Consider the following 22,322-nt stretch of genomic DNA (forward strand, 5'->3'; position numbering starts at 1 on the left):
TTTAAAAAATTATAAAAAAAACCCCAATCAAGACACAAGTCACTAAGTCCTATCAATTCTAGCTCCTACATGGCAACAAGTTTTCTAATATAAAAAAAAATCTTTCCTTTATCACTTTGTTCACAATAGTGACAAGCTGGAACAACCTAAGTGCCCATCAACAAATGAATGGATAGAGAGGCTGTGGTATATTCACACAATGGAATACTATGCTGCACTGAAAAGCAGGGAACTCATGAAATATGCAAAATGGGTGACCCTGGAAGACATTATGCTGAGTGAAATATCTCAGTCACAAAAGGACAAATACTACATAGTGCTACTGTAGTAAAACAGGACTGCCATCAGGGTTGGGGGAAACTGAGAAAGATGGGATAAATTATGTATACTGCATTGAAACAGATGAGGGAGAGAACTGATATATGATTAGGTATTATTGTCATGATAGGAGACCAGAATGAAAGCTGCCTAGTGGAAAGGACTTGAGGGGAGGGATTGCATAACAATGAAAGAATTTTTCTTTTACTTTTCAAAGAGAAGAGTGTATGGGGGGGAGGGGTGGGCAGGTAAAAAAGTGCAACAATGAATAAATGGAAATCCAAAGTCTCTGTAAATTTTCATTAAAATAACAATTAAAAATAATTTAAAAATCTTTCAAAGATATCTCTCCCACCCTTGCTAGCCCCCGAAAGAACTATGGTAACTGCTGCCTGACATGTTTTCAGGCGTCCTGAGCTACTGCATACAGTGTCACCAAACTCCTCAACTCATAACCTTGCAATGTCTGCCTGCAGCCCAAAGGACACTCAGTTCTATGTATAACATTGACCTGGTCTGCTTTAACTTCCATATGTCTAATAACACACGGTTTCATAACCCCCCCCTAAACACAGTGCATGTGGTTAGGGGCTGTTCCCTCTGCTCCCGTTCCCTAGTTTCCCTAGACTACTTCTCCACCCATTCCCTAAGGTACCCCCTCTGACGTGTCTCTCAATTCCCATGGCCTTGGGTTCAATCCTAGGTCTGCAGCTTGCAAAACAATTGAGTCCTTCTGAATCATCTGCAGAGTGGAGGGAAATGATACTACCTATCTCCCAGGGCTGCAGAAAAAAATTAATTAGATGTAAAACACTCAGCCCCGTGCCTGGCATACAATATGTACTAAAGAAATATTACTTGTTCCTGCTTACTTTACTCTTCTCATGACATGACTCCACCTGATCTCTAGACTGCATGGAGCTCCTCCTCAGACTGGGGCTACGAGAGCAGAGAATTGGGTCTCCTTCACTTTCAGCTCCTCTCGTGATCTACCACTGTGATCAGAAACAGGAAGCAACCAATGAATATTGAACTTACAAATGACAGTGAGAATATTTTTTAAAATGACATGTTAAACATAACAGAATCAGATGCTGCTGAATTAATTATTACGGGCAGGGGGCTGTGCTCCAAAGGGGTTTTTGTTCCTTTGGGGAGGGGGCCGCTAGCTCTTTCTTCCTCCAGCTTGTGCCTAGAGGTGGGCAAGAACCTTCACCATGCCACTTGGCAGCTAAAAGCATTAACTGTGTGCACCATCCAGACTTCATCCTTCTATAAAACCTGATCTGGAATGGGGAGAGCCCAAGGTAGTCACTACACACAGATTCTCTGACAACGAGGCTGTGCAGCCCAGCGAATGCCAATGTTTTGTTGTATTCTCTTCTGACATAAGGCTGGGGTTCCCAGCAGGGAAGTCTCACTGTGTACCCTGGAGAATGAAAAGAAGGAAAACGTTTCTTCTCTTGACCTCATCCACGGTCCCTGACAACCTCCCGCAGCTGCACGCCAGCGCAGAACATTCCCAGGCTTTTATGATCTCCCTGAAGTCCTCTGTGTTCACCATGGCAACCTGCCACCAACTAGACCTCCCTCTCAACTCAACTCACCGCTGTCAAGTCAGAACTGACTCACAGCTGAGCCTTCAGCAGGTTCTCGAAGGCTGTAAATCACTAGACAGGAGACTGCTCGCCTTTCTTCCACTCCGTCGAGCTGCTGGTGGACTTAAAGCTCCAGAGAGGAGCATTTACAAGTTAGCAGGGCAACTCCCTGTAGACTAGGCCACCAGAGCTCCCCACACTTCACTACCCTCTATCTCCTGTTTGCACTAAATCCTAGCTTTCAAAAGGGATCACATTTAGCATACAAGTATTAAATTAATAACAGTACAACATTACAAACCAGGTAACACAATACAGGAGGTCTAGGAATATATGCAACTCCCACCTGTCTGTAATGAAGGACAGCATTCTAGAATGCCAAAAGGTCAGCGATAGGTATTTCAAATCCCCAGAGCACCCTGGTGGACTGCCTTCAGTGAAGCTCGGAGATTCAAGAGAAACTAAGAATAGTGGACCTGAAGATTGCATTCTGAAAATCTACAAGTGAAAACCCTGTGAATCCTAATAAAACAGTGTTTAATAGAGTGTTGGAAGATGAACCCCTTAAGTCGGCAGGGACTCAAAATACACAGAGGTTGCAACTATGAGCTTGAGCAGACCAACATTCAACATTCAACAACTCAACATTCAAGATGGCACAGCACCGGGCAAGGCCTTCCCTGTGGGGCAGGAGAGGCTGTCAGGAGTCGGGGGCAACTCGACAGCAAGCAATATCAACAATTTAAAAAGCAGATGCAAGTCTTTAAAGAGTGTGAGCCTTCATCCGTGAGCTTACCTTACTTCCTAGTGAGGCAATTTATCTAAGGCTCTGAAATGCTACTCTCCAATACCTCAGACATATCTACTACAAGGATGTGCACATCTGAAGAATGGGAAGATACAGGGTGTGTACACCAGAATGCCAGAAAAATACATGGTTAAAAACAAGGATCACTTGTCCATTATTTACTGAGCACCTACTATGTGCCACACACCAGAGGAGGAGCTGGGGATACCACAATGAGCAAAACAGAGTTCTTCATTTCAAAAACACAGTCAAGTGGGGAGGAATATTGCTCGGACCGGCAATCTTTGCTGTACACAGTTCTACAGATTTTGTAAAAACGACCATGAACACTGAAGCTGTGCATTCATTACCTTAATAATGAATGAGAAACAATACAATTGTTCTGTAATTTTTAACTTTCTTTTTTGTCAAAGCATTTCAAACTCTCTTACAATCAGTTATAAATATATCTTGTTGTTGAGTACCATTAGGTCAGAACCGACCCATAGCTGACCCTCCACTGGATTTTTAGAGGCAGTTAATTACATGGAACGAAACTGCCCCTCCTTCTCCCATGGTGCAGCTGGTGGATTCGAATCACATGCCTTTGTGATTGCAGCACAGATTCTTACCACCAAGCAACAGGGACTCCCTTTATAAATATATTAGGAAGTGAAAAAAAGTTGCCGTTGTTGTTATGTGCCGTCGAGTCGTTTGCGACTCATAGCGACCCTATGCACAACAGCCCTAAACCCTGCTCTATCCTGCGCCAACCGCACCGCCTCTGACACACCCATCCCGATTACCCCAGTCACCGAATCAATCCATCTCACAGAGGGTCTTCCCCTCCTGCGTTGTCCCTCAACCCTCCCAAGCATGATGTCCCTCTCCAAGGACCCGTCCCTCCTGGCAACATGTCCAAAGTATGTCAGACGAAGCCCCAGAATCCTTGCCTCCAAGGAGTAGCTTGGTTTAATCCTCTCCAAGACAAATCCGTGAAAAAAGTAGTAAAACTAATATATGTTGTTGTTTTTGTTGTTACAGCTCTGAACCCTACTCTATCCTGAGCCAACCTTACTGGCTCTGACACACCTACCCCCATTACTCCAGTCACTGAGTCAGTCCATCTCATCAAGTGTCTTTCCTCCTAGCCTGTTTCTCCACACTCCAAAGCATAATGTCCCTCTCCAAGGACTGGTCCCTCCTTACAACATGTCCAAAGTATGTCACATGAAGAAGCTTCAGAATCCTTGCCTCCAAGGAGCAGCCTGGTTTCACCCTCTCAAATATAGGATGAACCTGTTTGTTCTCCTAGCAGTCCATGTTATATATTCAATCCTCTTCTCCAGCAACACTGCTCAAAGTCATCAATTCTCCTTCTATCATCCCTAATCATTGTCTAACTTAGCATAACACATAAATACGAAGACAATGGCCTGAATCAGGCACACCTTAGTCTCCAGACTGACATTGTTGCTCTTCAGCACTCTGGAGATGTCCCTTACAGCAGACTTTCCCAATGCAATTAATCTTTTAATTTCCTGGCTGTTGGTACAAAGATTGTTGATTGTGGAGTCAAGCAAACTAAAGCTGTTAACAATCTCAAAATCTTCACCGTCTATCATGATGCTGCCTATCAGCCCAGTGGTAAGAATCTTTGTTTTCTTGATGTTGTGCTTCAATTTATATTGAAGGCTTCAGTCCTTGACCTTCTGCAGCAAGTATAGTATGCAGTAATTATAAAAGGGAGCTCTGGTGGCCTAGCCTGTAGGAAGTTGAATGGCAAACCCAAAGGCTATGTCTTTTCTGGTGGTTTGAATCCACCAGTGGCTCTGAGAGAGAAGGATGGGCAATGTCTTCAAGTGGGATTTAAAGCCTCCATAAACCCACCGGAGAGTCAGCTATGAGGTGGTTCAGACTCAACAACAATGATTATGAGTGAGTGATTTAAAACGTGAGAAATACTGAGCACTAAAGCAATTAATTTACTAAGTATTGTTTTCACAGGGCTTGCCTTCTTTTTTTCATAGAATTTACACTACAATACAAACATCTTTTAGCGCTTTGGTGACTATCATACTCCTTACTAACTTTAGATCAGCTGCCAATAGTTTATCTTTTGTTGTTTCACTGCCATGAAACCTCTCTGAGAGTTCCTTCTAGGTTTCTCATGCAACCAGGTGTCACATGGAGCCAGCTTCTGTTCTTGGGAGCACTGGAAGAGCAGGCTTGCAAGAGAAGAGCAAGTTCCGCCCTCCGGCTGCATGTGTGTGATACAAACCAGTGTAACAAGGTTCTTTCAAGGGAAGCAAGGGGGGAAAAATACCATGTGTCCTAGAGTTGGGACAAAGCTTCCACTTAAATCTCTGTAAACTGAGTAGGGACACCCTTAGTTTTGTAACACGCATGGTCACTACATGTGTCATGGTTAAATGGGGCTCTGATGGTTTAGTCCACAGGGAGCTGCACTCCTATCCCAGAGGTGATTGCTATCTGGCATTCCAAATTCACCAGCTGCTCCAAGGGGAAAAGATAGACAATCTCCTTGAGATTTACAGCTTCTTGAGAACCTGCTGGAGGGTCAGTTACGAGTCCAAGTCAAAGACAATGAGTGCGAGAATGTACTGGTTAAGGCAATTTGACTGCCTATGATAATCTTATTTACAATGGAGTAACTTCCTCGAGGAAGAGTGATGTAATGTAATCCCTGCCTTGATGGGATTTGCTTTACACAGTCAAGTGACTGTAGGAGTTTTATTGAGAGTGTGGTCTACACTGAATAAATAAGGAAGCGTGGCAGAGCTGGCTTGCTTTTTGCTAGATCTTGACCCTCAATCTGGCTGGCTCATCACCTCTTTGGTTTTTGCGATTTAAACTAGTGGTTTACCTTACCTGGTAACCTTGGTAACCTGTTAACCTCTGTAGCTATGTGCCAGGGACCTGGGACTCACGAGCTCAGGACTCATTTCCTTTATATGTATGTATGTATGTCTCTATCTATCTATCTATCTATCTATCTATCATCTATCTATCTATCTATCTATCTATCTATCTATCTATCTATCTATCTATCTATCTCTGGTAGCCTAGTGGCAAGAAGCTGTGCTGCAATCCTGAAGGTAACGTGGTTCAAGGCCACCAGCTGTTCTGTGAGAGAAGGATGGGCAATCTTTTCCTATGTGATTAACTGCCTCTGAAAACCCACTGGAGCATCAGCTATGGGTTGGTTCCAACTCTACGGTACATAACAACGTGTGTGTGTGTGTGTGTGTGTGTGCGCGCGCGCGCGTGTTGCACACGAACATCTACACATGTATACACACCTCCACACACATACAAACTATGTGTTTATCATTGATCAATGCTCCTTGGTTTTTCTGTTCTAGAGAACCAGCCTAAGGCAATACTAATCTCAAAGGTATTAAAAGAATTGAGATTAAGGAAGAAATGTACGGACTTGTAACAATAAACATTTATTATCTATTGGCCCATTCACTATCATTCATCCTTTGTCCAGAAATTCAAGTAATGAGAAATGCTAGACATATACTCGACCAATACTTGTAACTTTATTCAGAGTCCTCTCTCTAGTCTGCTTTCATTCATATTTATTTATTGCTAAGTTATGATGCTCATTTCAAATTTCCAATAAATTCTGAAAATAACCCTTCAGGTGAAATATTTTCTTTGCAATTTTTCTAACTTGGTCAGGAACGTGAATCAAGTATGTCCATAACTCACCAGCACTGTTGCTGCTTGGTGCTGTCAGGTTAGCTCTCACATCCAGCTACCCTGTGTCCATCAAAGCAAACTATTCCCTAATCCTGCAGCATCCTGACAACCCTGACCCCTGTTACAGCCACTCTGTCAACGCATCTCACTGAAGCTCCTCCTCTTTTTCACTGACCCTCCACTTTTTCCAAACAGGACGTCCTCCTCTCCTGATACCATTGCCACAGTGTGTGGGACAAAGTCTCACCATCCTCGCTCCCAAGGAGTTCTCTGGCTTCACTGTATCTGAAGTTGGTCAAATAGATGGATGCATTCAGTCCTCTGCATTCCATGCAAAAATGGCAGATGGAGACTGCATTCATTGATAAATAATTACAGGCAACATCTAAATCACATTTTATCAGATAGTGAAAAACCCTTTCTCAATAATCCTTCATAAAGAATTATTTTAAAGAAGCAAAAGTGATTAATATATTTTCATATCTTTAAATTATAATGGGATTATTAATAAGCAATGAAGTGTGACAAGAAATCTGCCAACTACACATAAATACCATCAACTCAACACTCATTTTTTTTAGATGGTCCTTTAAAAACTTGCAGATTTCTCTATTTTTAACATAAAAGGTACTTAAAAATTAAGCAGGAAACTGGCATTTTATCTTGCATAATAATATTTTAGCACACTACGTCTTAGTAAGCAACTTCATAAGAAAAGTGTCCTTCACCAAGGTACATACTGTTCATTTCCTTTGGGCTTTGGGAAAAGAAAAATTCTTTTGGATTTACTTCATTATTCATAAGCTTCTGCAAAAACAAAGCCAGAGTTTACTATCTATAGAATAGCTCTCTGATGAGGTGTTGTTTCACTTTACTTTGAGCTAAAACTTGTCATTCCTCTAATTAAGAGGAAAGCTCACAATTCCAAGTTAGTCTCAATTACTCTTCTTTCACACCCTGCAGAGATCCAAGATGCAGGGCTGGATGGCAGAATGACGGCAGAAAAACCTCCAACCACTCTCAGAGTTCTTGCCATTCTGACTGGCAATTTGTTCCGAACAAGAATCTCCAAGAATTCCACCACACGTACCCTCACGCCTGGCTAAATGACTCTGGATAGATAGTTTGACTGAAATCCTTAGGGACCTTTTCCTCCTTTTTCTCTCTCCCGCCTCAACCTCCCTCACCAGCCCCTCTCTATGCTTTGTGAGTAGTGAGTTGGGCTCTGGCGACATTGTCCATTGGGAGCTGTGCTGCCAATCCAAAGGCACCTAGCTTAAATCCAAGAGCTTCTCCACAGGAGGAAGATGGGAAATCTGCTCCTGCTTGATTTACTGCTTCTGAAAACGTGCTGGAGGGTCAGCTATGAACTGGTGCTGACTCAGCAGTACCCAACAACTACCACCAAAAAGGAGAGGGAGATCCTCCATGGGGTAGACCAATGTGCTGACTACACAATGGGCTTGGCCATCACAGAGATGGAGAGGATGACGCAGGACAGAACAAGGTTCAGACATGTCATTCAAAGTGTGCCTGAGTCACAGTCAACCTGACAACACCTAACATCACCACTACCACACACACACACAAAAATATGGATCCATGTGGTTGATAGTTGAAGCAAATGTCACTCCAACTACAAACGAATGGATTGAGAAATTACAGTACATTCATACAATGGAATACTACACAGCACACAGGAGCAGTAACTGTGTAAATTACTACCTAACGTGAGAGGGACTGAAGAGCATTATGCTGAGTGAACGAACTCAGTCCCACAAGGACAAATATTGTATAAAACCATTATTGTAGAATGAGTATAAGGATCGGGACGGGGGGGAGGGTGGAAGCAGAGGAATGAGGATGTGCACGGGGAGCGGGGGTTTAATCATGGATTTGTACAATTTGATAGGTGAGGTGATGAGGGAAATTGGAAGAACCTGGTGTGAAAAAACAATGTATTAGAATTCTGTAAATAAACGAGTGTATTTTTTAAAAAAAGACATGAGCTTTCTGAACAATTAAACAGATGCAAAGCTCACACACGGGACACTGGTGGTTCATTGTTAGAATTCTGTAGGAGCCCCAGGTTCGAGTCCTGTCAATATTTTCAAGTCCAGCCACCATCTATCTGTCAGTGGAGGCCCGTGTGTCACTAGGAGATGGAATGAGTCTCAACAGAACTTCTAGATTATGACAAATTAGACAGGTCTGGTGATCTACCCCTCTGACAATGAACCTATGGAAGCTTGATGGATCACAGCAATCTGCTCTACAGTCAATCAAAGGGAAGAGAGAAAGCAAATCAGCCAATGACAAGAGTACGGATTACAATGGCCTGGTCATTTTGCTCCTCTTGAGTATCAGCTTGTCAAGAGGAGAGGTCAGTCCCATTACCGTTAACAGCGCTAATAATAAAACTCTGCTTTAACATGGAACAAGTCAGAAGCCCAAACGCTCAGCCAGGCTCATCTAGCCAAGCAGCCCTTTCCGGCCTCTGCGAGTTCAAGAGTTATCTCACCAGACAAGTGTGCAGCTGAAGAAATCAACGTGCTTCCTTATTTCAGAACTTTAATTAAAAAGCTAAGTAGGATTTACAAGACGCAAGGGCGCCACGTCCTTTCCCATTCCAGAGATGAGCTGACAATGCATGACTTAAGATTTTTGCAATTTTCACTGCTCAGATCAAGGGGCAAGCACTTGAAATGCTGCCAGGATCCCCCCCCCCCCCCCCCCCCCCCCCCCCCCCCCCCCCCCCCCCCCCCCCCCCCCCCCCCCCCCCCCCCCCCCCCCCCCCCCCCCATGAGAGTCCCGGAGCAGTCAGCAGCATGGGCCTCTGTTCAATGCAATTACTTCTCAAATGTGGAACCCCTGCCACTGGGCAAATCCACCCTGAACTCAGGGATTCAAAATGACCTTTCCCCTCTTCCCTTCTGACCTGTTAAAACAGCACCAAAACATAATTCTGCTACATAAAAAATGATAAAAACCCTTGAATTTCTGTTTAACTGGCAACGGTTGCTTTGTGGGATGAATAATTTACATGAAATGAAAACATAAAGGAGGCATCTGCAGAGATGAGGGGAACAGTGTACAGTTCTAAAGCAAAACGTATCTATCTAGAGACTAAGAAGGCCAAGTGGGAAGAGCAGCAAAGAAGACTGGTTCCTGGGAAGTCAAGCGTCACAGTCAGATGCAAATTTTCCAAGGAAAGCTCCACTCACAGAGTGTATGTAGGGTGCAGCCCTGCATGTCAGAACAGGCTGCGCTAGCCTGCATCAAAAGCGGTTAACGCCATGACTGAGGGTGGGGCGGGGAAAAGCTCTGGATATCCGTGTCTGGAGGTGCTCACGCTGATTAAATGGTGGTGTTTTGGTCCTCTTCCCTCCCACTACCTGCTTCTAAGCATATATAGGACAGAAGCTCTCTGGAAGCATTGGCCATTATTTCCCCACATTTCAGAAGACTCACTTTTGCTGGCCCTTTGGATGTGTAACTGCAGGGCAACCATGCCCTGATTCCTACAGACTTTAACTTTTTAAAAAGGAATATATATAAAATTTTCTCACATCTACTTACAGAAAGCTTGCTCACTTCTTGGGAAAGGTTTAGACCAGCTGACACCCTAAAATTTAAATTTACAGGGTGAGGTCAGGGAAACTAGGCATCTGGAGAAAAGTGACCTTCAAGTTGGGGAGACACAGGTTCTATAAGCTCACTCCAATGGAGAAGGGACGGGTCCCACATGGCAAGGGACAGCCCACTGCTGATGTTGCTTTCTGAAGCTGCTTGGGATTTACACAGAGGCTGATACATAAAGAACTGGGGAAAGCTGGTGTTTAAGAGTTGTAACCATGCGGCTGGATGATGGGCTGGGTCCACCCTGGCACCTGGGGTGTCTGCAGTAGAGGGCACTCACCTTCTCAACTAGGGTCCTCCATCAAGAGCTGAGCCCACCCAGGCAGCCTCTCTCCTCCCACAGCCCTGCCATTTCAATATAAAGACCTCATTCTGAGCTGTTCAAGGCAGCAAGGATCACAGCTACAGGAACCAAGCCTCATTTCAAACCTTGCGGCCTCAGGATAAAGTCTTCTCAGTGGGGCCTTCTGGAATTCTGCAGAGAGGGTCATCACGGGTGATAGAGAAGACGACTGAAGGGCATTTGAGACATTTATAGTATGCAGCCAAGGTTACAAAACATCCTGCAAGGTGGAGACACTCCTATGCATGGTCGCATGCTCTGTACAAATGGTCAACATCTCTTGGTCATTCAAATAGGTTTTTTAAAATCTGTTCAAAATTATTTCATCTTAGAACCTACCACAATTTGCATATAGACATGAAATAGTTCTTGCACTGCAGAAATAAACACTGGAATTTCCAAGAATGCAACTACCACATCAATCAAGTGAAGAGTGTGCACTGTTGTGCTGGAATCTTCATCTAACTGTTTCTGTTGTTTGATGTCACACCAGCAATGACTCACAGTGACCTAGAACAATAGATCTGAACCTTGCCCTGTCCTGTGCCATCCTTAAGATCTGGAGTCGTCCACAATTTAGGAAAACCTAGTTCTCTCCAGTGGCCTAGTGGCAAAAAGCTATGCTTCAATACTGAAAGCTCAGGGTTCGAGCCAACCAGCAGCTCTGCTGAAGAAAGATGGGCAATCTCCTCCCTAGTGATTAACTGCCTCATAAAACCCACTGGAGGGTCAGCTAAGCTATGGGTCTGTTTTGACTCAATGGTATACAACAACAACACAACAGTCCTCAACAGTAGAACTGCTCCTGGAATCCTGCTTTGCCAACACATAACAGCTATCCTGTGCTGTCTGCAGATGTAGCAATCTGTTGCCAATATTTAACAGGGATATTTAAAGCTATTTTCTATATATTTAAAGCCAAGTAAATTATTGAAGGTACCTGAAATACCAGATACTAATGAATTTCACTAACACATTAAACATATTTCAAGTGAGCCATTCAAAGTTTTACAAATTTTGTATCATACTGAAAAATACATACCAAAATTATTGATTTGAGGTTTGATTGTTATTTTCCAATTATAATCTAATACCGTGCCCCTCCCATCACTTCCCATAAGCATTTTCTCCAATTCAGCCTTTAATCATGGACACTGAGTGAAGGCTGTGATCTCCAAGGTATCTGACTTGTGGAGGGATTTAAAGAATGAGCAGCCATCGATGGTACAAAATGTGAATGCACTGGGCTTCTCACCCAAAGCCTGCTGTTGGTGGTGGTGTGGACCGCTGAGTCAGAACCGACGCATAGCTGAACCTCTTGCTGGTTTTCAGAGGCAGTAATCGCACAGAAGGAGACTGCCCATGCTCCTGTGAAGCAACTGGTCAAATTGAACCTGATGCCTTTGGGACTGCAACAAAGCGTCTTACCACTAGGCTGCCAGAGCTCCCTTAAAGACTGTTCACGTTTATCTAGATAGAGGTGTCTTGGAAGAAAGGCCTGGCAATTACTTCCAAAGAAGCCATTGAATTCTATGGGGTACAACTCTTGCCTGATACACATGAGATCACAACAAATCAGATCAACTGGAAAGGAACTGGTTCCTGATACTGGTTCAAGATGGGAGATGTGCAACCTGAGATAAGTTACCAGCACTCATCCCAGACCTTAACACAGGCACTACAGACACCTCCTGACAAACAAGGCCCAGCTCATTTATAAAAATATCCCCATCCTCCTTTTCTCCACATGTTGCTCTGGGACTCAGCTGCCCAGCCCAGGGACAACAACTTGCCTGGTCCCACGCCACCCTCATAACCACTGCCACGCCACGCAGGAGCCCACTGCTGCAGCCCATGCGTCAGCACATCTCTTTGAGAGTCTTCTTCTTTTTTTGGCTCATTTTCTAGTCTCTCCACTTTTGGATATTATTGTTGGGTATCATCTAGTAGGAGCCAACCCATAGCCGAACCTCCAGTGAATTTTCAGAGGCAGCCAATAACAGGGAGGAGAGTGCCCATCTTTGTCTCACAAAGCAGCTGGTGGATTCAAACCACATACCTTTGTGCCTTGGCAGGTTGTCTCCCCATCAGTAAGGTTTATTTCCTGCTTTTTCCATAACATATGTTTATAAGATTGGTCTGTTATTATTTTTTTATTTTAAAGTGCACCCCTGTTTCTTTCCTTCCAAGAAGTGCTGTGATCTTCATCTAGATCCATATGTATTCATTCCCCGCAGCTGCAAGCATCTAACTATCTCATTGTATGTATTTCCTGATGAATACATGCTGAGCATTTACATTGTGAAATGTGTGTTGTTTTTTAATGTGAATTTCTTTTTCCTTCCAATAACTTGATAGCAGCTAACATCAACAATAAGCATTTTATCTTCTGTCCCTGTCTATGTGACTGAGGAACCTCTGGGGTGTAGTGTGTAGGGAGGGCTGCCTCCCTGACTGTTCGAATCTACCAGTGTCTCTGTAGGAGAAAGCTGGACAATCTCCTCCCATGTGATTTACAGCCTTGAAAACCCAACAGAAGGCCAGTTGTGAGTCAGTGTCCACCTGATGACAATTACAGGTTGAGAGGGAGAAGGAGGGAAGGAGAGAGGGGGAGAGAGAGCCATGAAGGAGGAGGAGAAGGGAGGATAGAGAGGGCATGAGAGAGAGAGAGAGAGAGACAGAGACAGAGACAGAGTTAGACAGAAACAGATGTGATAAGAAAACCTGGAATGCAAAGGTTCATATACTTAGCTGTTAACCAAAACGTCAGCAGTTCAAACCCATATTCTCTTCAGAGGACTCAGACGTGGCAGTCTGCTTTGGGAAAGATTTACAATTTTGGAAATCCTGAGACTGTCATACCTTCGTTATAGTTTCACTATGAGCTGGAATCAACTCCCTGGCAGTAAAGTTGTGTTGGTAGTTTTTTGGCTGTATCTGAGTAGGCAAAATTATCTACCAGCAAAATTGTCAGGTAGACTGACAATATATATGTTATAAAAAGAGGACAGCAGATCTGAGAGTCGAGAATCAGTGTTCGAAAAAGCACCATCTCCCAGCTGCCAAGTTTTTTTCCCCCTGAAAGCAACTTCTTCCTGAAACCAGTTCTTCCTGAAACTCAGGAAAAGACCTTTGGAGGCTGGTAGCCAAGGCTCTATGTGCCTATGCCAGGGAGTCAGCTAACATGAGAAGATGCTGCCACCACCCAGGAGTAGACAGAGCCCTGGACAAGAGGCAGACGAAAAGTCCAGGGTTGTTAGGTTCTTTCTCCTTCCTCACAGACTTCAACACCTCGACAAGATCACATCGCTCAAAGAGTGGGCATTCCCTGAGTGACAACTGCCCAGCTGGCACCGGGGCCACTTCTAAAGCAGGACCATTCATCTAGGTCCTGTGTGGATTCCGTGTAGATTCTGAATACAGCCATCCAAGTCAGCTCACGCTGCTCAGCAGCTCTGCCAACTCGTTTCCACAGATGAGTTCTAATCCTTGGCAAGTCCACGTGTGTCAGAGTAGACCTGTGCTCACAGCGCTGCCAATGGCTGCATTTTTAGAAGCAGATCACCAGCCCCTTCTTGTAAGGCACCGTTTTTATCATCCATAAACTCCTTTCTCCCATGGGCAAAATAGTCAGTGATCCAGGAAGCATCAAAAGAAGGTGGAAGGAATACACAGTCACTGTACTCTTCCCCCACCAAAAAAAATTGGCTGGCACAGAACCATCTCAGGAACTAACTAATATATGATCAAGAACCAAGGGTAATAAAGGGAAAAGTTCAAGCTGCTCTGAAGAAATTGGCAAAAATAAGGTTCCAGGAATTGATAGAATACCAGCTGATATATTTCAACAAACAGATGCAGTCTTCAACGTGTTCACCAGATTGTGCCAAGAAATCTGGAAGACAGTTAACTGGTTAACTGACTGGAAGAGATCTATATTCCCATTACCAAAAAAGATGACCCAATGGAATATGGAAATTATCAAAGAGTATCACTAATATTGCATGCAAGGAGAATCTTTTTGAAGATTATCTAAAAACTACTAGAACAGTACATCAACAGAGAAATGCTAGAAATACAGCCTGAGTTCAGAAGAGGCCATGGCATGAGGGATATCACTGCTGATATCACAAGGATTTTGGCTGAAAGAGAATACCAGAAGTATGTCTATTTGTGCTTTATCGACTATTCAAAGACACTTGACTGTGTGGATCACAACAAACTGTGGCTAACATTGAGAAGAACAGGAATCACAGAACACTCAATTGTGCTCATGCAAATCCTATACCTAAACCAGGAAGCTGTTATCTGAACAGAGCAAGGGAACAGGAGTGCATTAAGAGTGTATTCTGTCTCCAGACCTTTTCAATCCTTATGCTGAACACATCATTTGGGAGGCTACACTTTGTAAAGAAGAATGTTGCATCAGGATTGGAGGAAGATTCATCAACAACTTATTTTATGCTGATGACACAACCTTGATCACTGAAACTAAGACTTGAAGAATTTACTGGAAAAGATCAAGGACAACAGCCTTCAATATGAATTGCATCTCAACATCAAGAAAACAAAGATCCTCACCACTGGGCAAATATTCAGCATTATGATTTAAAAAAATAAAAACACATTGGGGTTGTTAACAATTTCCTCTTTCTTGATTTTTATTATTTTTGTGTGCGTGTACCATCAAATCAGATCTGACTGGTACAGGAGGAGATTGCCCCTCCTTCCCCGGCAGAGCATCTGGTGGATTCGAACCGTGCACCTCTGGGATTGAATTTCCTCTTTCTTGAATCCGTAATCGACAACCTTGGCACCAGCCCTTAGGAAATCAAAACACATTGGGAAATATTGCATTAGGAAAATTTGCTGTCAAAGACCTCACTAGAATACTAAAGAGCAATGATGTCAGTCTAGAGACCAAGATGTGCCTGATCTAGGCCTGGTCTTCTCAATTTGAGGGCTGGACAATGACTAAGGATGAAAGAAAAAGAATCAAGCAATGCCTTTTGCTTATGGTTCTGGAGAAGAGTACTGAACTCTTGGACAGATCTGTCCTGGAAAGTGTGAAACCAGGTTGCTCCTTGGAGGCAAGAATTTTGAAACTCCATCTCACATACTGTGGACATGTTGCTAGGAGGGACATCATGCTTGGAAAGGTATAGGGTCAGTGCAGGAGAGGAAGACCCTGGATGAGATGATTGACATAGTGACTATGGCAAAAGGTCAGGTGTGTCAGAAGTGATGAGGTTGGCTCAGGATAGGATCAAATTTCAGAGCCGTTGTTCATAGGCTTGTGACATGTCATAGTCAACTGGACAGCACAAAACAACAAGAAGACGATCTAACTTCCAGATGTATAGAAACTAATTGAAAATCTTATGGCTTTCATCAAGTGCATGTAAGGCTGTAAACGAACGTAGTTGCTTTTTAGTACTTTAAAGAAGTCCTTTACCAAAGATTTTTACAAGACAACACTTCTTTTGATTTCCTGACTGCTGCTACCATGGGTGTTGACTATGGATCCAAATAAAATGAAGTCATTGACAACTTCAGTTATTTTCTCTATCCATCTTGACGCCTGCCTTTGGCCCAGTGATGAGGACATTTGTTTTCTTGATGTTGAGTTGGAATCCATGTTGAAAACCGTAGCCTTTAATCTTCTTCAGTAATTGCTTTGTCTTCCTCAGTTTCTGCAGGCAGGTTTGTGTCACCTCCAATCCTGATGCCGCATTCTTCTTCATATAGTTTAGTTTCTCAAATTATTTTCCCAATACACACTCTGAATAGCTATGAGGAAAGAAGTCAACTCTGTCGCATGAGTTTTCTGATTTTTACACAATGTATTAGTCCCTTGTTTTGTTAATAGTTATATGTATTATACATGTATTAATTTATATAATCTTCACAATAACCCTATAGAAAATGAAATACTAACTCCATATCTAAAAGGTCAAGAAATGTATGTCAATGAAGCACTCAATAAAATGTCATCTTATTGCTTTAAAAAAAAAGAAGAAGAAGATCTGGCAGCAAGCAAGCACTGGTAGCTTCATACCCCGGGAGCTGCACTGTTAACTCAAAACCCATGCTTCTCTGCTGATACCAACCCACCAGTGATCCTGTGGGACAAAGACAGGTAAACTTATGAGTTGGGCCTGACTCGACGGCAATGACTTGAACTAAATATCTGGCAACTGTAATGCACAAAAAGCAAGAAGTAGGAGAAGGTCAGAGAGAAAAAAGCTACTGTCTGCAGAAGGAAGCTATTGTCTGTCTAGGAAGACGGTCAATTTTACAGACTTTATTGGACACTTCAAATTGGGTCAAGCGACATACTGACAGTATCAGTCTAGAAGACGGTGATGAGGGATAAAGGCGGCTGAAGGACAGTAAGTCCTGGGTTGGGTTGTACCAGCTGGCAGCTTCTGCTGACTTGGAACGGCTGCACTCTCCTGGACACTGGTCTACCACCTGGAGTGCCCCCTCAGCCCTCACCCACCCAGGCAGGCGGGGAAACCACTTTAGAGGCACACAAGTGCTAACTGGATACAGGAAGGGCAGGACTCTGTGGGAGCATAGGCAGTCAAACATCTTCTCATGGAAATCTGAGGCATGCCCTGAAGGACAAGTCAGGACGAGTTAGACAGTCTGAAGTATTCCAACACAGAGAGAGCGGAGGGGAAACAGAGGAGAGGCAGGCAGGCAGGCAAGGGCAGGTCACAGGAAAGCGTATGCCAGGTGTGGCCTCCTCACACATGATGGAAAACCACAGTGAGTCGATGGCTCAGAGTGACAGATCCACTATCTACGGGCAGCCTGGCTTTCGTTACATGGCCTTTGTGCGTCAAAGGGCGGTCTCCAAATTGCTTGGCAGAACTCATCCACAAATGGTTTTAGCAGCACACAGATAAGCCTCTTTTATTGTAAAAACTATAAAGGTTACATAAGAGAGGAGCTCTGGTAGCCTAGTGGTAAGGAGCTGCACTGTCAACCCAAAAGTACATGGTTTGAATCCAACAATTACTCAGCAAGAGAAAAATGAGCTATCTCTTCTCCTGAGATTTTACTGCCTCTGAAAACCCACTGGAGGGTCTGCTATAGGTTGGTTCTGACTCGATGGTACTCAACAACCACAATGAGAGCTGGTCAAACATGCAAGGCTCTGGTGTCAGATGGTCTAAGTTTAAAATCCAGCTTTCTCACTCCCGCCCTGAGGCCTGGGGTAGGTCACTTCCTCACCGGGCCCCAGTTCTTCCAGCTGTAAGATAGGAAAATAAGTCCAGGCCTCCCCAGAGCTGCAGTGAGAACCGCTGGCGTTAGCTGACACTGAGGTGGGCCTTACTCAAAAGGATCCACACAAAAGGATCACAACATTTTTATCTAAAGAATCTGTACTGGCTCATGTTTTGAAATCAATTACCAGCCCTTTCTCCCTGGTTCCCCTTTATCTGAAAGCTCAGCCAAAACATGTTCAGCCAGTGACCTGGCTCCAGTGATCCACGGCGGGTAGCTGCGCTTGACTGTGCTTGACGTGCACTGTCTGGGAACAAAATCCAGTTCCCCTTAAGGAAAGTGAGACTTGAACCTCTCAATGACCACTGCCCAGCGTGGGGAGGATCAAAGGAGCTAAAGTACATGGAGTGCCTGGTGATGGCTTGGACACAGTTAAGTGTATGTCGTTTTTATCATTATGTGTTTATTTTTATACACATTAAAGGGGGGGGGGAGTCTCCTAAACCAGTACTTTGACAGGTATTACAGCACTGGAAAAGAATTAAGTGTTCACGTGAGTCTTTCTGAGGTAGATCCAGAGAAGGATATTAAGGAAGATAGTAAGAGACAGGGTCTCTGTGCCCTATACCAAGGCAGGCACTCCCACGGTTAGTGCTTACATTTCCAAAGAGATGCATTTCCCCACTGAGGAAACCACGGAACTGAGAAGAATGGAAAAACTCTGCAGATGAGCTTCCTGTCAGCTCTTCCTGCCAGTGCCCTCCACCATTTCGGTTTTTTGTTGCTTCTCCTTTTCTTACAGGTCTGCATCTCAGGGCAATCCCAGAGACTCCCACAGCAAGGCAGAGACTGCCGCCGTCTTTGAACCTCCAAATCAAACAGGTCGCCTGCAAGACCTTCCTGTTTGCCATGGTATCTGACACTATCTGGATCACAGAACAGATACACAGATGCCTGTGGGCCCAAGGTCTCTTTCACTTGCCTTTTGAAGTCTGTCTTCCTGCCCCCACCCCAGGAAGGACTATAGTTTGTAGCAGTGGTCAGCACACTATTTTGGGCTTTCCAGGCTAAATGGTTTATGTTTGTAGCATGCAAGCAGTCAAAGACAATAATATGTAACTAAGTTTATGACTGGGTCTCAATAAAACTTTATTTTCAAAAGCAGACAGTGGGCCAGCTTTGGCCCATAGACTACAGTTTTCCAGGCCTTGGATTATACTGGTCACTACAGCAACAATTCCTACTCAAAAAGCTCCTAAAATATCATGTTTTATTCTCATATGTTAGGAATTGTGGTAAGCAATCTAAGTCCCCTATTTTATTATACATATACATACAGAGCACACCATCATTTTTAATTGCTTTTTATTTTTAACAACCATTGGCATCTTTACATTTAAAAATAAAAGTTAGAAGAAAGAATTACATCATACCAGCTGAGTACTAATTCAATGTCAAATCTGTATTTATTTGTGCATATTTTCAGCAATGAAATGTTCATCATAATAAAAGCTATTTTATATTGTTTATTTTACTTTACACTGATTAAACATATTTTTTTTAAAAATAAGACCTATATCAGAAACCAAGGATCTCTGGTGGCCTCGTGGTAAGAAGCTGCACTGCCAACCCTGAAGCACACTGTTTGAATCCACCAGCTGCTCCGTGGGAGAAGGTTGGGCAATCTCCTCCTGTGTGGTTAACAGCTTCTGAAAACCCACTGAGGGTCAGTTATAAGTTGGTTCCTACTCGATGGTACACACACAACAACATTAACATGTCAGAAAGCAGTGGTCAAGGAAGCAGGCATAAGAACAGCTGAGGTGGAGAAGGAACTCTAAGCGCAAGTGCAGTGAGGTCTACCACTCACAGATGAGTCGATTCTGTCCCTAAATTCATGTGGGCCAATGTCTCCCACCATCCTCACAGTTCAGTGTGCTTCACCTGTCCTGCCTGCCTTTTCATTAAATAACAAATATATACTTCGAATCTGGATAGCTTAAAAAGGGTAAAAGATGTGGCATTTGAACAGTGAGGCCTGAGAAGCCAAGAGTGAAATACAATGTGATGGTCATCCTGAGAAGGACAAGGGTCACGGTAAAATGCGCACTGGCTGGACCTGAGCTGTGAAGCAGCCCTGATAATACGCACTGATTCACAGAAAATACCACCAGCCAGTAGATCTGGAAAGTAAAAACAAACGTGGGATGATCTGTTAAACACGACAGCCTAACAATCTCATCAGCTGTAAGTCCTCACCTCTCCCAATGCCATCAATGTCTCCATGTTCTCCCAAAGCCATCAATGTCTCCATGCTCCATGAGGCTCTGTCCCCACTCCCTCTCTTGGGTGTCGATCCCCACCCCACTGACACCATACTCTCCTGGTCCAGCCCAGTCATTCCAGCTCCATCTCATTCCTCAACAAACGTACTTCTACGTTACCATCCTAAGCTCAGACATCGTCTTCTCCACAGGCTGGGCTACATGTCACTCTTCTCTGCTCATGCAGACTATAGCAAACTACAGACATGCCTACTAATACTGTCAATCATATCTCTACCGCAACACCTAAAACCCAGTGCATACCTGTCTGTCTTACCATGTGCCTGGGTGCCTACAGATGTGACTGAGTGTCACACAGGTGAACATCACGTGTGTGTGTGTGTGTGTGTGTGTGTGTGTGTGAGAGAGAGAGAGAGAGAGAAAGAGAGAGAGAGAGCATGCACACGTGCTTGCATGTAGGATACACACAAGAGGTGAGTACTACCAGATAAGTACACTCCCAAGAGATTTCACACAGTACATGTTATCCTTGGATACAAAGCTGGAGAACTCCAAGGGAGCACAAAGCTGTCCCAACCATGAGAAGTCATGCCAGAGTGCACAATGGTGGGTGGGCACCAACAGCATACCAACTTTATCACCACGCTACTCCTGGAGCTACAAGAGAAGGAAGCAAACTATCTTTTGAAATTTCAACATGGAGAGTTGTATCTCTGAAAAGAAGGTCCTTATGTATTTCTAATTCCTTTGTGGGGAAGGAAATTCTGCATGGCGCATATGGTTTGCAATCAGCTGCCAACCTACAAGATGGCCATTCAAGCCCAATCACCCAGCAGTCCCATAGGAGAGAATACTGGGGAAGAGCTTCCATGAAGAACAGAGTCAAGGAAAACCTACAGACTAGTTTTACTGTGGCACGTGAAAGACCATGAGTCCAGAAGCTAACAACACATGTACCGCTGAACTACACAACTCAGACTCTGCACTCAGAATGGTCTTAAGGATCACCCTTCTCAACAAAGTAACCATAAGGAAGGGGCTATTATCATTGTAGTGACGGCCTGAGAAAGTGACTTTCTTGTTTTATTAAAAATGTTACTGTTACTCTAGGTACAGAATGTATCTCTATTGTTAGACTGTAGTGATTAGACTCTGTAAGGTTGACTGCACTGGTGGAGAAGCCCAGCTGGTCACAACGAAATAATCCTTAAAAAAGGAAGGAGCTGGTGACTCGGTTTTCTCTTCTGTAGACGAGCTGAGATAGAGGTGGTATTAACGCACCTTCTGAGGTCAGTGCTGCACTTCCCAGACGGCAACCATACTTTGGAACAGGAAGAGGAATTTCCCAATGCATAACACGATTTTGAGCTTTTCAGATACCGGATGCGTGACATTAACTGTCAGTATACAAGTCAAATGGAGTCATGAAGGAAGAATAAAAATAGTGGTAAATGCATCATGCACAAACACTCACAGACCAATAAAACCAGCTGCCTTCATGCTGATCCCAGTTCATAATGACCTCACACCTATCATAGTAAAATTGTGCTCCACACGGTTTTCAAGGGCTTCATCTGGGGAAGGAGATCATCAAGCCTTTATTCTGACGCATTTCTGGATGGTCTCAAGCCTCTGTACTTCCATTAGTAGCAGAGCACATTAATCATCTGTACACCCAGATAGTCTGCAAAAATACTAGCCAGGGTTTACTGTATGCTGATATGGCACCAAGAAGCAGTGGTGGTGCAGTGTTCAAGCACTCAGCTGTTAACCTAGAGATTTCAAACCACCAATCCCCCTTTTGGAAAAAGATGTAGTGATCTGCTTCTGTAAAGTTTACAGGCCTGGAAATCTGGTGAAGTCATTCTTCTCTATCTCCAAGGATCATGCTGAGTTGGAAATGACATGACAGCCTGCACCAGCACCACCGCCACCCCCACCACCACCATCTTCAATGTGCCAGGCACCAACGTGTGATTCTGTTCACCACAAATAAGCACACTGTAACATGAGTGCTGTCATTGCTACTCCAATTTTGAGAAACAAAACAGTCAGCAGCTAGAAAAGTGTGGAAACCAGGAAGAGAAGGCTGTTTGCTGAGTCTCTTCCCACTACAGAGAGGTGCTTCCCAGTTTGGGTGGGAAGAAGGGAACATTTCACAACACTAACAACTCAAAGGGAGCAAGGGAAAGCTTAAGGGACTCATAGCTATATTAGAAAAAGCTTACCAAAACCCTGCAATATGACAAAGAACAATCCAGTTACAAAATGGGGAGATATATGAACAGATACCTCCCAAAAGGAGATCGACCAATGGCAAGTACGCAAACGAAGAAACGCTTAGCAGCATGTCATCAAGGAACTGAAAATTAAACCAAGGAAAG

The sequence above is a fragment of the Elephantulus edwardii genome, unplaced genomic scaffold (genome assembly GCF_000299155.1).
Source record: "Elephantulus edwardii isolate Elephantulus edwardi_28Jun2011 unplaced genomic scaffold, EleEdw1.0 scaffold00155, whole genome shotgun sequence".
Taxonomy (NCBI): Eukaryota; Metazoa; Chordata; class Mammalia; order Macroscelidea; family Macroscelididae; genus Elephantulus; species Elephantulus edwardii.